Raw genomic sequence first — 18192 nt, forward strand, 5'->3', positions numbered from 1 at the left:
AATCTCTGTGTAGGATGTGCCTTCCCATCTCCTCTGGGCATTGTGTTTCCTCTGTGTGTGGAAAACCACTCGATAGCAAACATCCCTGGGGCAGAGACTATTAGTTTGCTTTATTTAAAGCAGAGACCAGTGGGACCTTATGGAAGGAGGGGGAAGCTCCTTCCCTTGGAGATTCATGGGATGAGAGAGAGAAAGAAACGGGGAAATTGCTGAAATTTCCCATTGCTAAGTAGGAATTCTGTGTATTTTCCTGGACATTCAGGAGATGATGGAGGTGGCTGGGAAGGATAAGTTCCCTGCACAGGGAGAGAACTCAAAGCTCCTGCACCAGGGTGTAGGACAGGCCTGTGCTTTTTAACTTGTCACCTTGTCTTGGGATAGGACCGATCATTTCCTCCTTCCTGTTTCCCGGGAACACTGCACTGGGATCAAGGTTGTGCTCAAACACTGGAGTCCTGTTTGAACTCAATCCTCTTTGAACTGTGTGGCCTCTAATGAAAGCTGAGGAAGTTGAGAGAGGAAAACAGCTTATCTTCTCCTTCTCCTTGCTGGATGGATGCTCTTATTTTGTTTCAGATCATTCAGCTTTATTTTTGCCAGGGAAAGGTTATTTATTCAGCATTCAAATGTTTGGTCAGCTAATTAATTTTTTTTATATGCAAGAGCTTTGAATATTTCTCTTTGAAATGTTGTAACGAAGCACCTCCTTTTTTTTTTTTTTTCTGGGCAATGTACTTGGCTCTCCAGTCATGACCTTCTCTCTGAAGTTGCCTAGAAAAATAACCTAGGAGAGATCTCCAATTTGTGGGTGTCAGGTGGGACTGAGAACAGGGAGTTTATGAGGGAGTTTCTATTACTGATACTGAAAGGGGCATCCCTTTCACAGCAATTCCCATTGTGTGGGTTTACACACAATGTTCAATACACTCAGTATTCAGTGTGTGTGAAGGATCTGTGCCTGGCAGAGCACCCAAGGTCAGAGGGAAGCCAGGGGCTCTCCTGGTCTGCTCTGCTGTTGTCCTCGTTGTGCAGCCTTGCTACCCTTGCACAGAGCCCTTGGCTGAGGATGAACTGCTGGCACTCCAGCGCAGCGATGGTTTTGTGTCCCACTGCTACCTCTGGTGGAGCTTCACCAGGTACAGGAGTGCTGCTCTTTAGGGCAAGTTCAATGATTAAATGAACTAAATGTAGAGGGTTTTTTGTTTCCTGCATATTTTCATTCAGGCTTGCTTCAAATTTTTTTGTCTGTATGCGAAATGTAGAAGAAGTAGCGTGGTCTTGGTCTCCTTGTTTTCCACAAGGCCACAAAATGCCCCTTTCTTACAAAACCTTTTTGGCTGAATTTACCCTTTCCAACTTCCCTTGCCTTCATTTACTATTAATCCCTAATTAATTTTTCTTTGGTTGTTCTCTGGCAAAGTGATTTTATTTCACCCAACACCCTCTATTACACTACTGTTTTCTGATTTCAGACCTGCTGGCTGCAGGCTCCAGAGTGAATAAATGAAGGTTCTCTCTCACTCTATGCTTTGAGTTGCCATTCTCTCCCCACAGCCTGCTCCCCCAGGCAATTAATTTCACACATCTCCAAGTGGAAGTTGGGAGCTGCTTTGCAGATCAGCACTTGCTTATTGCCCCACATCTTGTTGTTATTTTTATAGCTGTGCTGTGATGCCCTGTACACCCACCCCAGGTATCTTCTGCTCCCAGATTATTACTTCAGGTGGTGTTTCCCTGGGGTTTTACAGCATTCCTCTCCTCTTCCTGAGCTGCAGGTGCTGGGGCAGCTATTCCTCATAGAAGGCAATGGGATATTGGTGGCTGATGTTAAGACAGCAGAATTTCAAGGTCATCTTTGTACAAGAACAAGATGACCAAGACACTTTTAAAAAGTGCCTGTGTGACTTAATAACCAGCTCTGTTCAAAGGCATTTGGAAGCCAGTCCCCTGACTTTCAACTCCTTATATAATTTATGTTGTTTTGTTGGTTGTACTTGGTTATTCCTAAAAATGAGACAAGGCCTGGAGGTCATGACCCACGTTTGGGGAGCTGAGCATGGCCCCTGGTTTTACCTTTGGAGCTGTTTCACATCTCCAGCCCAGAAGCTGCAGCACTGAGTAGACAGAGCCCAGGGACTCCCACCTTTGTGGGGTGCAATAGTGGCTGTCATGGATGGTCTGTTTTGTTTGTGTGTTCTGGGGCAGGTTCCTGAGCTCTGTGCTGTCCCTGTGCCTGGTGCAGGGGTGTGCAAACATCCTCCACTGCAGCAGCGCGGCTTTGTCACCGTGTCAGAATGCAGCATTAATATCTCCAAACTCTGGCAATCTACCAGGGACTTTAATGCCATCCCACCCCAACAGAAATTTTGTATGCAGACACACACTCTACTAGGATATAATTGGTGCTATTGCTCTACTTTCCAAATATTGCAGTCAGATACATTCTTGTGGAAAAAGAAACTGATGAATCTTCAATAGCAGGAGAGGCTGATCCCATCAACAGACTTTTAATGAGTATCAGGCTGCATTTCTCCTCTTGCAGGGCTGCTCAAACATGAGCTTGCCTGGGGTGGGCACTCAGGATCCAAAAGATCCATTTAGAAAAATGGGTTTGTGGTACCAGGGAGTGGAGCAAACTAGGGAAGAAAGAAAAAAACTGGTGCATGAAGCTCCTGCTGTGTATTCAGAAAGAAGCTTGCAGGGATGCAGCACAGGGAAACTGGGGGCTCAAATGGACCTTTCTATCCACTGAGCCACCTTAGAAGGGCTTGTCATAAATCTGTATTTTTAAAAAATACTAAACCTGTTTTTCACCTTGCAGCCAGAAATCTCAGGTGCTGTGGCAGTATAAACCAATTCAGTTCAGTATTTACAACCCTTCTCTAGTCATATGTTTATCTCATAGAAAAAAAGCCTTACAAATCTGCAAATGCATGGTTGATGTAAACTTGGTCCTGTGATTTTAAAGCCTTATCTTTAATTTTAGTTTTTCTAAGAATCTCAAATAGCTCTTACATTGTATTTAATGTCACCATATCTTGCTGTATTGTGGGGCTTTGTGGTGGTACTCAATTTGTATCTATGCTGAGAACAAAGGGAAGTGTTGGAAAATGTGCCCAGCACAGGAAAATTCTGGATGCATTTCAAGGTTGTCTTTCTCTCCTGAGCTCGGTGGGCTTTTCACCACCTTTTAGCTTTCTTGAAATTAATTTTGTGCATTTACTCACAGCCTAAAAAAAATTCCATGGATTATTTTTTGACTACCCAAGCCATAGATGTGGCTTGGTTGGACCCCCTGAATAGACAAGGTCAGTCAATTCCCAAAAATGCTGCATGAGTCTACAAAGTGTCCATGCAAAGCTGGTCACACATGCTTTGGAGCTCAGGAAATTACACCATCAGTCAAGGAAAAACAGTTCGTGAAAGATTTTGTTGCTCTTTTATTAATTCAAATGTCATTCCTATTTTAATTCACATATTCCCAGCTAACATTTAATTAGGACAGATATTCTTGGGTTGCTGTTTTTAATTTTCTTGTAGCTGTGCTTCCATTTCTGTAGCAGTTTCACTGATGGTTTTACTTTCACAATTGATTGGAAAGGTTTATTTTCCTTTAATGTTAGTCTTTAAATACTTACAACAGGGGCTCTGAAATGTGTATTATCTTGTATTGTGAGATGAGAAACAGTGCTGGATCCAGACTGTGATCTCCTGCTACACACATCCCCAGACACACACATGTGCTTTCAATATTTTTGCTGTTTGTCTTAAATTATTGTTTTTATAATTATTTTGATCATTACAGAAGTACAGATATCCCAGGAGCCACACAAAGCAGCCATCAGGAAAAGTGATCCTTTGACAGCTGTATCAAAGCTGTGTCTTTGGCATGACAAGTTACTGAATGTGGCCACCACTCAGAAGACTTTTCCCCCTGTGAATATGGAGTAGGAAGTTAATGGGTTTTGATCTCCAGGCCAGGGGTTCATCCTGGTCTGCAGTGGTTCAGTGAGGGGAAGATCTGTCAGGCCACAAAATGGCAACATTTTGCAGTATAACTGGAAAAAATCCCCAACATTCACATAGATAACAAATTTTCAAATCTTACTCATGATAGCTTTGTCTTTAACAGAACTTGGGGTAGGGAAACAAAAGATTGGTTAAGACTTGTCTTGATACATTCTCAGTCTTCACCCTTTATTGTGGCATCTCTAATGGCAATTTCCAAAGCAAAAATACAATTTAATATTAAAAGCTTGATCAGCCAACAGTCCAAACCCTTCCCTGGGGTGACTTTCATAGTGCTGTGCCAGGAAAAAAAAAATCTGATTAGTTGCAAGAAAGGATAAAAACTCCAGAGGTCTCAGGCCTGTTATCTTAATGTTAGACACATTTGCAACTCCTCCCTTCCTTAGCAGTAGTCTGGAAAGTTCAGGCCTGGGGGCAAAGTGTTTGTCCCTTGGATGGTTGGGTTCCTCTCTCCCTCCCTGGCTGTGAGGTCACCAAGGGGAAGCTCAAAGCACTGTTTCCCCTTTCATCCCCGTAACCCTGTGTGGATAAAAGCTTTTCCCACCTTTGGAAAATTGACAGCTTTGACTGGGCCAAGCTGTGGCACCTTGCTGCAGGGTGGTCTGAATTCCAGAGTCAATGTGGTTGTGAGGACATGAGACAAAATATTGAACAAAGAGAGCTTTCCCCTTGACATAATTTCGAAAGTGCACTTTAGGTGCTTATTTGGGATCAAACAAGGCAGAAATTCTATTGGAAAAAGTATTGATGGCTGTAGCAGCCAATATAACTTCAGCACAGTTTGACTGCAAATGTGGAGCAGCTGTTGTGTTGCCCAGGTTGTGTGCACCTTGTGTCTATTTGCATACAGATTTGACAATGTAATTGTGTACTGACAGAAAGTTCGTGGAAAGAGAAAGATGTGAGTGAATCTGCTCCTGTATTTCAAGTAAAATTTAAATCTCTCATTTTGCAGCAGATGTCAATTTTTTTTCATTCCACAGAGCATACTTAGCCAGCTAGAAGCCTTGGAGAAAAATTTATTCTCTCTCCTATAATATAGACCCTGAGCAAACTGAGTGAGTGAAGGTCCTCTCACCTGCAATTCAGCATTTAACAAGACACTTTGTATAATAAAAAAGAATCTGCAAGTGAGGAAATGATGAAGAAAATAAATGCAACTGCATCCACTGGAAGCAATGCCTGTTTTCATTCTGACTGCAGTGGATCAGGATTCAGGGCAATCATGAATACATTTGAAAAATTTCCTCTCCTTGTCTGCCCTACTTTTGTGTTTCATCATCATTGAAAAGCCTTGGCATCAGGCTGATTTTGGAGGTACTTAGCAGCCAAGCACTGGTGTTTGATAGGGAAATATGCTGGGGAGAGGAGAAGCTGAGTTGTTCTCCTGCAATTCTGTCCCAAGTTAGGGTTTCTGCTAGAATCATGATATGGGGTTGAAATGAAGTGAAAAGAAAATGGGTTACAGGACAAAGGTGCCAATGTGAATCAGCAGAATCTCCTTAAACAGAGAGAGTATTGGAAATGTTTTTTGGGGGTTTTTTGGTGTGTATTTCCCATTCACAGTAAGTATCACTGTAATCATGGTAGAGGTGTTGAATAAGAGGCAGGAGATGAAAAGGAAAAATAAAGGCAGACTAGGAGTAAGTGTTAATTAAAACAGGATTTGGAATAATCAGGAAGTTCTTTCATATCTGCTGTACGTGAACCTTCCTTTAAGACTCATTTTGGTTTGATTTACGTGGCTATTGGCAATTACTTATAGTAGATATTTCACTATGATAAGGTGGCTGAAATTTGATCAATCTGTGATCACACTTTGTGCTGTCATACTCTGAACTCACAGACTTGACCTGAACATCTCTGTGCTAAAAATTAGGGCTCAGGATTTGGGAATGAGTGGTTTACAGTCCTTGTGGGTCCCTTCTAATGCAGAATATTCTGTGATTCTGTGACTCCCTGTCTGCTGGCAAACCTGGGAATGGAACAACTGGCATCCCAAAAGCTGCATTTCGTTTCCTTGGAATTATTTAGCAGGTTCTAGAAGTGAGTGACAGTCTTAACTTTAAGGGAAAAGAAGCCACATGAATATTTACAGGATCGCTGAGGGAAAAAAAAATCTAATTGGTTGTTGAGTAGAATTTGATCCCACATTGAAGAGACTTTGAAGTTTGTACGTGTACAAACACAGAGGTTTGTGTGTATGCACAGATATATAGAGGTACAGTTGTAGATAATTTGGAGTGCTGTGTGTGTACAGATCCTATGGGTGTGTTTGTGTGCAGGGGAGCACACATTCCTGCAGGATAAACCCTATTTATCACCTCAGTATTTAATAGAAAGGCTTGTGCAGTTTCCCATCAGCCCAGGAGCCTCCTTTCATCTGGGAGCTGCTGCCAGTTGTTGGGAGTTGTTTTGGAAGCTTTGTGAGCTGTGCATATTGAGCGATGATAACTCAGGTTTATTTTTGTATCAGAATGTTTTAGCCCTCAAGTTCTGTTAAGCTGGTGTTTTGTTTTGCTTTCCACAAGTGAAATCCCCCTTGAAAAAACTAATTTAGCAACTGAAGTGTATCTTTGTACAGAGCTTTAGGGCCGTCAGTGCTAATAACAAATGGTAAAGCTGGAATTCAGGCACCGGTTTTCCTTACAGTTTGGTGTGTTTGGTTTGGTGTGTTTTGCAGCACCTGCAGAAGTTCCTGTCACGCCAAACACAGCCCTGGTGAAGGAGCAGAGTTTTGTCTGTGCTGGGAAGGCAGGAATGGGCAACAGCTCCCAGAGACTTTTCACTGAAAGGCACTGGCTGGAGCCTCCCGGCCAAGAGGCTTCTGGGGAGGATAATCCCCCCCTGTTGTGGGCTTCCAGTTGGGATCCAAACCCAAATTACAGAGACTTTAGAGTGTTTTCTATAGCTCAACTTCAGTTTTACAGCTACTGCTGAGGTTTAACAGCAAGTTGGGAGCTAGAATATAAATAATGGCTTCTCCTTCCTGGAACACGTGCACTTTGATAGAGTAACTTATTTTTGTGGGATAAGAGTTTGACATATTCTTTTAAAAAGGAGTGAACTGGTTGAATGATTCCTTCTCTCCCACATGGGAAGGCCTCCCAGTACCAATCCTGGGCTGAACAATGCTCTCCAGCGATCAACATCCCACCATGGGCATGTCTGGAGTTAAAAATTTTCCTAAATAGGAAAAACCTTAAAATCTTGGTAAAGGTTGGGAAAGAAAGGGAGACATCAGTACTTCATTCTCATTTTCCAAGAAGTTTAGCCAGGAGCAGGAAGCAGCCAACCAAGTACAAAATGCTGTAATCAAAGTATCTCAGATACTTTGTAATCAAAGTATCTCAGATTTAAGAAAAAATACTGCAGGATTTCACCAACCTATTTTTTATCAAACAACTCTCCACAGTGTTTGTTGGGTGGCGTTTGCCAGATTGCATCCTTTAGTGTTCTCACCAAAGATGAGGGAAGACTGAGCTGAAGGCGTGTGAGGTTCTTGGCAAAGAAATTTCCTATGGGATTTACAAACCCATCTACTTTTTGAGCACTGCTGTTTGTGTGGTTTTTGAAAAAGTGTTGATGATACCCAAAACATGGTATTGGCTCTTTGCTTTGCAGAATAGCAACATCACAGGATATAAGGTAAGCCCAGTCAATCTTAATAATTACACATTGATTCATCTGGAGTGGGTGAACTGAAGAGCCAAGGTAGGATGGGTTTAATAATTATTTCAAACACTAAACTGCAAGAGCTGCAGCACAAATTTGATAAACCATGCCTGAGTGACAGAAATCAGAGGAATGTATCCAGTGGGTTTTCTCTTATAAAAACAGCCTGTTATTGGTGGTGCTGGTGAATTCAGAATTCTCAAGCACAGATCATTAAAACATTTAGGCCAATCATATTTAAAATGAGTTCTAACACTCAACGCTTTGGTTGCTTTCTGATTCTCTCAGTTTGAAAATGAGAACATTGTGCTTCCAACATATCTGGGATTATCTCAGTCTCATTTGAGCTGGTGAGACTCTGGAGGAGAGTTTTGGCCTCATTTTTCATGTGCTGTGGGGGTCCTGCTTTGGGTTCTGGTGCAGGGGATATTTATTATCAAAGGAAAACATAATTATTTAGCACACTGTGACAGAGAACAGACTCCTTTTCCCTGATCTCTGAACTACAGATTTGAGCAGGACAAATGTGTCCCTTCTCATTGCTTTTACCCAGGGATGAGTCCAAATGCAAGGGAGCTGAAGGCAAATGCAAGTAATCCAGGACTTTGGAAATTTACTGGTCTGTATTTATTTATTTTCATAAATTGCAAATTGTGAACCCCACCTCAACCCAATGCAGTTCTAAACACATTCCTGTGGGTTTTTCCTTGGGAAGCCCTAAGGAAATTTTGAGCTGAGGCTGTTTCCCGCTCCCTTTTCTGTGTCTTCCTTCCCTGTTGAAGTGCTGAAGGTCCTTGACTATAAAATTTTCCCCTCCCTGTGATGGGATTTGGTTTTCACCCCTGAGTCAGTGCAGTCTTCTCTCTTTGCAGTCCCTTGTTCCAGGGGCAGGACCCAGCATTTCCTCATTGGATTTTATTATGGGCTGTTGCACTTGGAGCCTGCTTTGGGAGGGGTGGCTCTGGTTTCTCCAATGGATCTCCATTCTCACTCTATTGCCAAAGCTTGCAGCCAAATCTGATGGCTGCAGGCTGAATTGGGTTTGCGAAGTGCAAACCCATTTGTGCTCTGCATAAATAATTTGGCTATTTGGAGACATCATTACCCAGACTGCAATCCCAGAAATAGCTGCTCTACACAGATCAGTCCAAATGCTTTCTACAAAGCTGCTCCTCGTCCTCCTAACCTGGTTCATTATGGAGACACAACAAAAACCATCTTGAATGGCATCTATGGATGCAGCTCTCCTTGCTGAGAAACCATGTGGAAAACCACAGTCTTAATTACATCTTCTTCTAAAAATACACTAAAACACTCATAAAAAATTAAGACTATTTTCAAACTTATAACCTCAATACTACTTGGAAATAGCTAGATAAAAAAATATCATTCAAATACAATTTTGATTATAGGGCACTTTAAAATATGTATTTATTTAAATGGCTTGACTGACTCCTTTTCATAAAGCAGGTCCCACCCCCTAAACAGGATTATTATGTCCCCTGAACATGTATTGAGCCAGTGCTTCACACAAGGGTTTTAATGGCAAAAAATTGAAAATTATTCAAGGCCTTGGCTTATTGTAAGTGGTTGTATGGCTGGGTTTGTCTATATTGGTAGCTGGGGGAGGAAGGGCTTGAAATGAAATTGAGGGAAAAATAAAAGAAGGAAAGCAAACATTGAAAGATGCAAAATATGGGAAAAAAATACAACACCCCCCCTGCTAAAAACAGGAAGGGAAAATCCACTTGCTGACTGAGATGTTCACCAGCTCAGTTAGAGTGTGTAGTGCCTGCAAGCCAGGAATAACTTTGAATGCTTCTATTTTTTAATATTTACTTTCTGAGGATCTTATTCTGATATGGCAGATGTGAATTCTGATCTGCTGATGTATAGGACCTGATCCCCACAGCCAGGTTTACCATCAGAACGGTGCCATTAGGGACAGAAGTGTTAAAGCCTTCCAAGAAGGACTAAATGATCCATTACGTTTTGGCAAGTGCTGCCTAATTTCCTACCTGCTGCTCTTTCTGTGGTCACTCTGAAGCAATTATTTCAGATAATGTGGAAACAGGCCATTGATGAGAGTCCATCAAGAAATCATTATCTCACTAGAAGCAATGTACTGGTTGTTACACAGAATTGGAAGGTGTGGATGCAAAAGTATTTTTCTTACTTCTTTAGCTTATTTTTTGATGGGGGTGGGGAGAGCAGAAGGGGCTGGAGGGTGTCACCACATTGTCTAAGGCATGGTGGCTGAGGGTGCAGTGCCACACACTCCACATTGTGCAGCCCATGGCCTTGGATTGTGGCTCTGCAGCCAAGAGCCTGGAAGTGCTGCCAGTGGAGCAATAGCAGCCTGAGCTGCTACAGATGAGAGATAGGTTTGTTATCTGTCTGTCTATCTATCATCTGAGTGTCTAACATCTCTCATCTACTATCTCATCTATCTACTTATCAGTCATGCCCCACTGCCTTGCACATGACAGATATTTGTTGTTCCTGCAACATCCTGGTGACCTGGCTCTGAAGAGCAACTCTAGGGAATCTGTCCAGTCTAAGAAGGTGGGGAAAGCCATGCAGGATTTGACTGAGACGACTGGATTATCATCTAAATCACAAGCTAATGAAGGAATTAATGCTGTAATATTTTATTTTATGGTTTATTGTAGACATCTCATAATGTAGTATCAGTGAACTATCAGACAGAAATAGCTGGGCCTGTGTATGGGGTACAAAGGCTACAATGTGGGCACCTGCTCCCTAGCCAGATTCACACTCTAATTTTAGATACCATTTTAAAACATTATGTATATTACAAATAAGTTATCAACCCCAACCTTCCAGATATGTTTCCCTTCTATAAATCTGTAATTCTTACTGACTTTTCCCCTCCAGCCCAGCTGATGTCTTTAAGTCACAGTGCCTCCCCAGTTCTGTGGTGGCTGATGGTGTGGATTTCATTCCATGTGTGTGGAGCTGACCACTACAACTTGTGGTTATGTGCTGAGGTGACAGTCCATGAAAAAAAGTGAAGGTTATTGTTTCCTCATCTCTTCAAGAGACAAAGAACAAGAAAATCTGGAAAATTTTGGTTCAAAACAAAAGTAGATTCTGAAAAAGAGCTTTACATAAAGTATTTCTGGAGCTTAAAGCTCCTTCTCCAAACATCCCTCCCTGCTGCTTTGCCCCAGGCTGGCCTGTGTGGGTGGGTCTGGTGCCCTCTTGCTGCCAAAGGAGTGCAGGTAGGGAATAATTACTGACCCTTTCCCCTGCACCAGGCCACAGGGGTGACTGCATTGGTTTGTCTCCTGAAGTGATCCTCACTAACCCACACTAAACCCTGACCAGAATAAAGGGCTTAAGGCCTCTCTTTGTCACCAATGGCTTCAGTCAGGACAAAGTGATACTGCCAGAAACATTCCTCATGGTGAAGCAAGGCAATGCAGCAACTCGGCCATCTTTTTTTTCCTTTTTCTTTTTTTTTAAAGATGTTCCTCCTTCCCTTTTAATATTGTACTCAATTTTATAAAAATAAATGTGTACTGCCTTGCCATTTCAGTTTTCTCCAAGAAAACTTTTTTTCTGTGGCTCTGAGTTATGTGTGCTTGTAAAAACCTCCTTGTTTAAAGGCCATGATTACTGATGAAGAAATTGTATGGAATCTAAGCAATGAGTTTATGCAGAGATTGAGGCACAGTATTTCCCAAAGAAATAGGCTACAGTTCCAAATTAAGCAGATTTTTGTGCCTTTATTTAATTAATTAAAAAAAAAAATAGAGTGCCAGCCCCTTCAGTCTGCAGAAGCAGGTGAAGAACCTGAGAGTGACACCAGTGGCATGTTCAGTACAAGACCTACAGCAATTCCACGCAGGGAACATAGTCCAGGTCAGCAACAAACATTTCCCAAATCTCTTACCAGATGAAGGTGCTGGGACTGGCACCTAAGCACAGACATCCCAGAAATTAATAATTAAATGGTCTTGTTTAGTATGCAGTCCCAGGGTCATGCACGGGAGCTCCCCCCCATGCATTTGAGGGTACAGGTTGGTTTTGTGTCACTCTCTTGAAGTGCTGAATTCAGCTGTTGGCAGGGCAAGGAGACCAGCAGAATTCCTGAGGACACTGTCACCCCAAACAGTACCTGGGGCCCTGGGCAGCTCAGGCACCATCTGGCACAGTCACCCCGGGCTGTCCCTGTGTCCTGAGTGTCCTCAGCAGCTGGTCCCTCCCAGCTGGCTGCCCCTGCCCAGGAGGCAAACACATGGATGGGGCGCTGCACAGCTGTAGCCTGAGGCAAGGGCAGGAATGGCCATCAGTGCTTCAAGTCCCCACTCAGGACCAGAAGAAGGGGAAAACCCCTTTATTTTGAGAGCAGTCCAGAACTGGGGTGGCTGTGAGGGAAGTTCCACATCCTCTTCGAGCTAGTGCCCAGCTCAATGCCAGGGATCTGTCTGGGCACAAAAACTTCTCTCAGTGCACTGAGTCTCACCGTGGGACACCAGCAGTGCTCACAGCTCAGCACAGGGCCTTGTTTAGTCAGCTGAATTAAGCAAGTGCTGAATTACAGCTTTGCTGTCAGGACTTCACCTGCCAGTGTAATTTTATTGCAGGAAGAATATCCCTCATACCTCAGCTCTCTCCTAAAGGAAAAATACAATATTTTCCCAATTAAACAAAAGCTTTTTTTCTGCAGTTCTATCACTCCAAATGGAGAAGGATGACTGGCAGATCACTGTAGGTCCTGTAAGTCAGAACAGGTATTGAGAATTGTTTCAGAGAGAGGAAAAACCTTTTCCTCCCACCAGTGTCATTTACAATCTGTGGCTGGGAAAAAGCAGGAGAGGAGGTGTTTGTGTGTGTGTGCAGTAAACTATTGCAGATTATCACCCCTGGGCTCTTCTCTTTTGCTTTTCTTGGATGAACAATATTGGGTATCTGATCCTGACAGAATCCATTCAGAATTGCTGAACTGCTGCACAAAATGGTGGTGTGTTGACAAATGTCTTTTTTTCCCCCTTGCTGGCAAATCAGTTTGGTACAAAGATGGGAGCAGGAAAGGATAAACACATGTACAGTGATTCTAGCGAGCAGGTGCAGGATAATTCCCAACACAGCTTGTAAAGGCTGCTGCCATTTGAAGGTGTCAGCACAGTAATGGGAGATGGATGGGAGCAATACTTGCTGGGGCTCTTGCCAAAAGCACACATTACCTGAATCCACACTATTGATGCTGCTCTCTCCTCACCTGAGCTGCATTAGAGAGGAATGTGGACAGGGACAGTGGGGGATTGGCAGGGAGTCATGCAGAATATTAATTGGGAACTGATTTGCACTAATTGGCATTGTAGCACAGAACTTGTTGTCCCCGCATGAAAATCAAATCCTTCTTACTCCATGTGTGCTTTGCATGGTGGTGATGCAGTTCATCTTGCAGCAGTGGGAAAAGGCCCCTTAGCTGCCCCCAGGTGCCACCATCAGGACAAGGGACAGAAGGAGGGAAGTACAGCTGGACACACAGAAACCCCCAAATGGAGCACAAATGGGGATCTGCTGCTGCTGGCCAGGAAAGGGTCAGTTTTAGCCACTATAAATATATGGATTTGATATATAATGGGTATATAAAGGTGAGAATGGATGGAAGGGAGGACAGACTTGGGAATGGATGGACAAAGTAAAAAAAGCAGGAGAGTCAGCTGGAAGGAAGGACAAACAGGAGAATGAACAGAAGGAAGAAAGAATGGGTGGAAAGAGGGACAAAAAGGGACACTAAAGGGCAAACCAAGGCAAAAAGAGATAGATAGATAGAAATAAGACTGGTGGAACAGAGGGATGGAAGCATGGGCAAAATGAGGAAGGAAGGAGTGGCATGCAGAATGAAGAATAGAAGGATGGAAAAAAGGATGGAAGGGTAGAAGGAAGAACATCTATAGACAAAGACAGAGAGAAGGCAAAATAGATGGAAAGATGGAGGAACAGAAGAAGGAAGGACAAATGGAAGCAGTGGCAGAAGGAAGGACAGAGATGGAAGGGAAGGAAGGAGAAAAGCTGATGTAAAGACAAATGGAAGATGGGAGAAGAACAGAAAGAAGGATGGAAGGGCAGAAGCAGAAGGAAGGAAAACTGGAAACAGCAAATTGAAAGAAGGGAAGAGGATCACTCCTTGTGCCTTGTAGGTCCTGCCCCGCTCTGCTGTGATGCCAGCAGGGTGAGACTTGTGCCTGATGTGCTGCTCTGCAATGACCTGGGAGGGGGTTGTGCTACGGGAGGCAGCAGCAAAATAATTTGACTTGATTTGCAAGTGTTTTCACAAGTTAACAAAGCTCCAGAGGTAACAGGAAGGTTGTGCAAAGTGTTTCAGCACTGCCTCTGTCATGAGAGAGGCGTTTCCTCTGGCCCAGAGCCACACAGAATGGTTTCAGAGACAAAAAGCCTCTGCTGTCTTTGCCCCTAGCACTGCTTTCCCCCAGCAAACCCAGAACCTTGGCACTCCTTAAAACATGACACCACACCCTGGGAGCTGGAGGAAGACAAAATCTGCAGGGGAAAATTTGGATCCTGGATTCAAACACTTGCACTGCTTCTGAAATGTGCATTGCAATTCATCCCATGGATGGTCTGGTGAGAGAAAGAGTCACCTATTTTGCTTCAGCTCTGAGCCTGGCTCTGGAGAGCTGGGCTCAGTTCACAGCTCAGCCACAAGCTAAAATATTGAATATGATGTGTGCTCTCTTTTCTCTTCTCTAATGAGAGATTATTACTTCAGTGCCTCACACTGGTGAGAAAAGACAGAATTCATTAACCTCCCTGTGTTCTCAGATACTCTGCTCACAAAGGTCACATTTAAATTACAGTAAAAAGTGGCTATTTTGGGGGATTAGGCTGAGTTAACACACCAGGAAGTATTCATATTAAGATGAGCAGCTGGCATTAGATCTGGTACCAGCACCTTGGAGAAACTAAAGAAATACCTCACAAACTCCTTCTTTTAACATCTGGTGTTGGCTATATCAAGGATGCACTGGAGTTGTAAATCCTGATCACAGTTCTCTAGAATCACAATAAATTGTCCTTTTCAGCACACCCAGCTCCTGCAGAGACTTTGCTGCTGTCAACAACCAGCACAGAAAAGTGATTTTGAGCCCATGTGCCAAGTTTGCGCTTCTGGCCTGAGCTGGCATTGTACTGGCATTTTGCTCCTGGGAAGTACATTGGGATACTCATCCAAAAAACCCCTCCTGCACCAGTGCTGTGGCAGTTTCCTGTGGTCAAATCAAAATGTGTGTCCAAACATGAAACAGAATTAGCCCCTCTTTTATTGCAGATACCACAGCAAAGGCAAGGGAAGAGAGAGTATTAAAGAGTTTTAAACTTTTTATCCCAATAATGATATTTTTGTACAAGAAATCTAAAAAGATTTACAGTGGGCAATAGTATTTATATATTTATATACACATATAAATATATATATAAAATTGTGTTTATGTGGAGATGTATAAAGCAAATTATTCCATTTTTCTTCTTTTAGCTTAAACATCCCTTTTTCCTTTCCTGATCCCCTATAACAACTACCACCCTCCTCAGGAACTCCCTTTAACTTGCAGTATTGTTTAGCCACATTTGAGGTTTTGTTCCAGTAGCTGGTTTTACAATTAAAGACAATTAAGTCAGTAACCCAACTTCATTGTCATTCCTTGTAATTTTTAGGGTCTTGCAATTTTACTTCCTCCCTGAAAGGACCTCTCATGGGATTGCAGAGCAATTCCATTTTTATTAAACAGAAAATCTTTAAAGATATCATGCAAAAATTGAAATGATGGATGGGAAAAGCTAAACAACCCAACATTTCCTCTTTTTCTTAAGCCTTCTGAGCTTTTTGATGCTTCAGTTGTGATGATTTAGTGCTTGGAAGCAGCGGAACTGATGAAGACATCAGCCCAGAGCATGGTTGTAGGGACTGCTGTATCTGAAACACCAAAGCAAAATATTTTTCTATTATTTTTTCAACTGCTTTTGGCCTACCTCTAACCAAAGTCTCTTCTGCTGTAACTATTTATGTAGCATGATTTAATGACCATTCGGTTTCCCAATGAAAAAAAGGGACTTCAACAAACTTACCCACTGCTCTTCCCAGTGCCATATCCACCTCTGCCAGGGAAAAGAACTGCCAACAGTTCAATGGGAAGTGAAAACAATGACACAGAGTTTGATAGGAAGAACAAAATCAGATGTAAAACAGGTTTGAACCAGAGTTTCCCACTGTTCTCCCTCAAAAGCATTCCCATTTCCAGTAAGTATCTGCTGTCCATTGCTTCCAAGTGAAATTCTCAGGGATACTCAGGCTGCACAGTAGAAGTTGCCAAGGAAACTGGATTCACTTATGATTTCACATGTTGATTATTTCAATATTTTTTTTCTCCACCCACATACACCTTAAAATTAGTATTGTCCTTCACGGTCTAATTACCACACTGGCATTAGCATTCAGGACAGGAAATTGCATTTGCTACCTGAATCCAAGTTTCAGCCACTCTCTTTCTTAAAGCAAAACATTAAAAACACCCACAAAATTATTTTGTCAGTAGATTACTTCAAATTGCTTTTTTCCATACTGATAACCAAAATATCCAATGGCACATCCAGCTTAAGAGCATAAATACAACATTTCCTCACTGTGCTGCTGCTGTAAAACTGAAAGTAGGCAAGGGAAAATATTTCCTTTTTTTAAAATTTTATTTTATTTTATTTTATTTTATTTCTGAGTGTCGCCATATTGGGCACTGGCCACACAATCCCAATGCCTTCAGATTCAGTGAGAGTTAATACTGAGCTCATTAAAGCTGGAATCCCCAGGGTATTTTCGGGAGGTCACCAGCTCCTGATTTAAAGTCAGCTGGAGCTGGATGAACCACTGAGATGCCTGCAGTCTATACTAGCTGGAACAACAGCTCATGGACTGGCCAGACCTTCAGGCTACACAAATTACAACTACAGCTTATATATGGACAGCTATGGACTCTTAGGACTTTCAGAGGATTTTTAAGAGTTCCACATTTTGATCCTAGTCTAGAATTTTCCCTCCTACTTTGGTCGTAGCTCTGTGCATTGTTCACAGAGATACTCAAAGCCCTGACCTTCAAATGAGAGCCAAATGAGTGAGCACAGTGAGGGTGATCATTATCCCATCACAGGCACTGTCAGAACAGTGTTGTTGATCTCTGGGTGTGTTTCCATTTCTCCCTTGCTTTTCCAAATGAGATGAGAGATGCACCACATGGCAGAATGAGAGAGGAAATTGATGAACAGAAAATTAAAAACATGAGCTCCTTTACCCTCATGAGGAGACCACCTTGCATTTGGTTTTTCTGCACCTTTGAGCGAATCTTACCTGGCTGAGCCTTGCAGCAGGTTCCTCCCAAGCTGTGGGATGCAGCTCGGTCAGGATGGATTGTAGTCTCTGTATGGATTATCTCGTGCCTGGGGCTGTTCTTAATAAAGAGCAATTAAACAGAACCTAGTAGAACACCAAGAATGACACGCTCTTCCTTCAGAGAAAGAGGAATCTCTGTAATCAGCTCTAAAATTCAATGGAAGCTCAGGACTGTTCTCAGTGCTCCCACCTTTCCCTCGGAGCCCATGGTAAGGAATAACAGCAGGTATGTTCAGGTCATTTGGCTGCTGTAACAGATCTGGCAGCTGGACAGCTCCACAAGGACTGGAAAGGGGAATTCTAGAACAATAAGGCACAGTTGACTCAATGGATAGTTTTGTGGAATGGAGTGATTTTATCTGTTTTTAAGTGGTTTTAAACTTGGGTATTAGCAGGGGATTGTTACACAGTTATCAGTTCCATTAACCAGCTGCAGAGCTGACGTGTTTGGTACAGATATTCCATTTTTCACTACTGCTGCTTAGATCCAGCTAAAACCACTGGAGCTGGTATGAATAATTTTTTTTAACTGGTTTTTGTTTAAAAAAAATCCACTTACATTTCTATACATGCTGATAACCCTCTTAACAGCATCATTAGCATGGGAAGAAAAAGAAACACTGACATGGTTCATAGAGTGCATCCAAACACTGGTTTTCCAGAGGGCTCCTTGTATGATCTCATGTCAAGTTGCAGGGGTGAGTGGTGGAGAGAGGTGTGAGGAGCTGTGGCAGAGTCCTGGGGATGCCCCTCTGAGCAGAATGGGGATACCTGGAAGTGGGAAGGGCTTCCACAATGCAGTGACATGAGACTCCCAAATATTGTGGCTTTGATATGGCCCCTGTCCCCTTTACAATGGGAAAAAGTACAAATGGAATTAAACTGGAGCAATAGTGCCGTGATCAATACTCTAAGGTGTTTTCAAAATTAAATCTTTATTTTGGAGACTCACCTCCTGAAGTTCCCTGGCTCTCCTTAGGAATTTGATGAGTTTCATCATCCCAAGCAAAGAACCAAAACTGTTATTTCATCTCCTAGGAAAACTAATCAGTGCCTTC

The 18192-nt window shown here is 42.7% G+C and overlaps 1 protein-coding gene across 1 annotated transcript in view; it reads left to right on the forward strand.

The window, feature by feature from the left end:
- Positions 1-18192, forward strand: part of CCDC85A (coiled-coil domain containing 85A) — a 134359-nt gene that overhangs the window by 112816 nt on the left and 3351 nt on the right. The window lies entirely within an intron of this gene.

The sequence above is a fragment of the Lonchura striata genome, chromosome 3 (assembly GCF_050655825.1).
Source record: "Lonchura striata isolate lonStrDom1 chromosome 3, ASM5065582v1, whole genome shotgun sequence".
In the NCBI taxonomy this organism is placed as follows: Eukaryota; Metazoa; Chordata; class Aves; order Passeriformes; family Estrildidae; genus Lonchura; species Lonchura striata.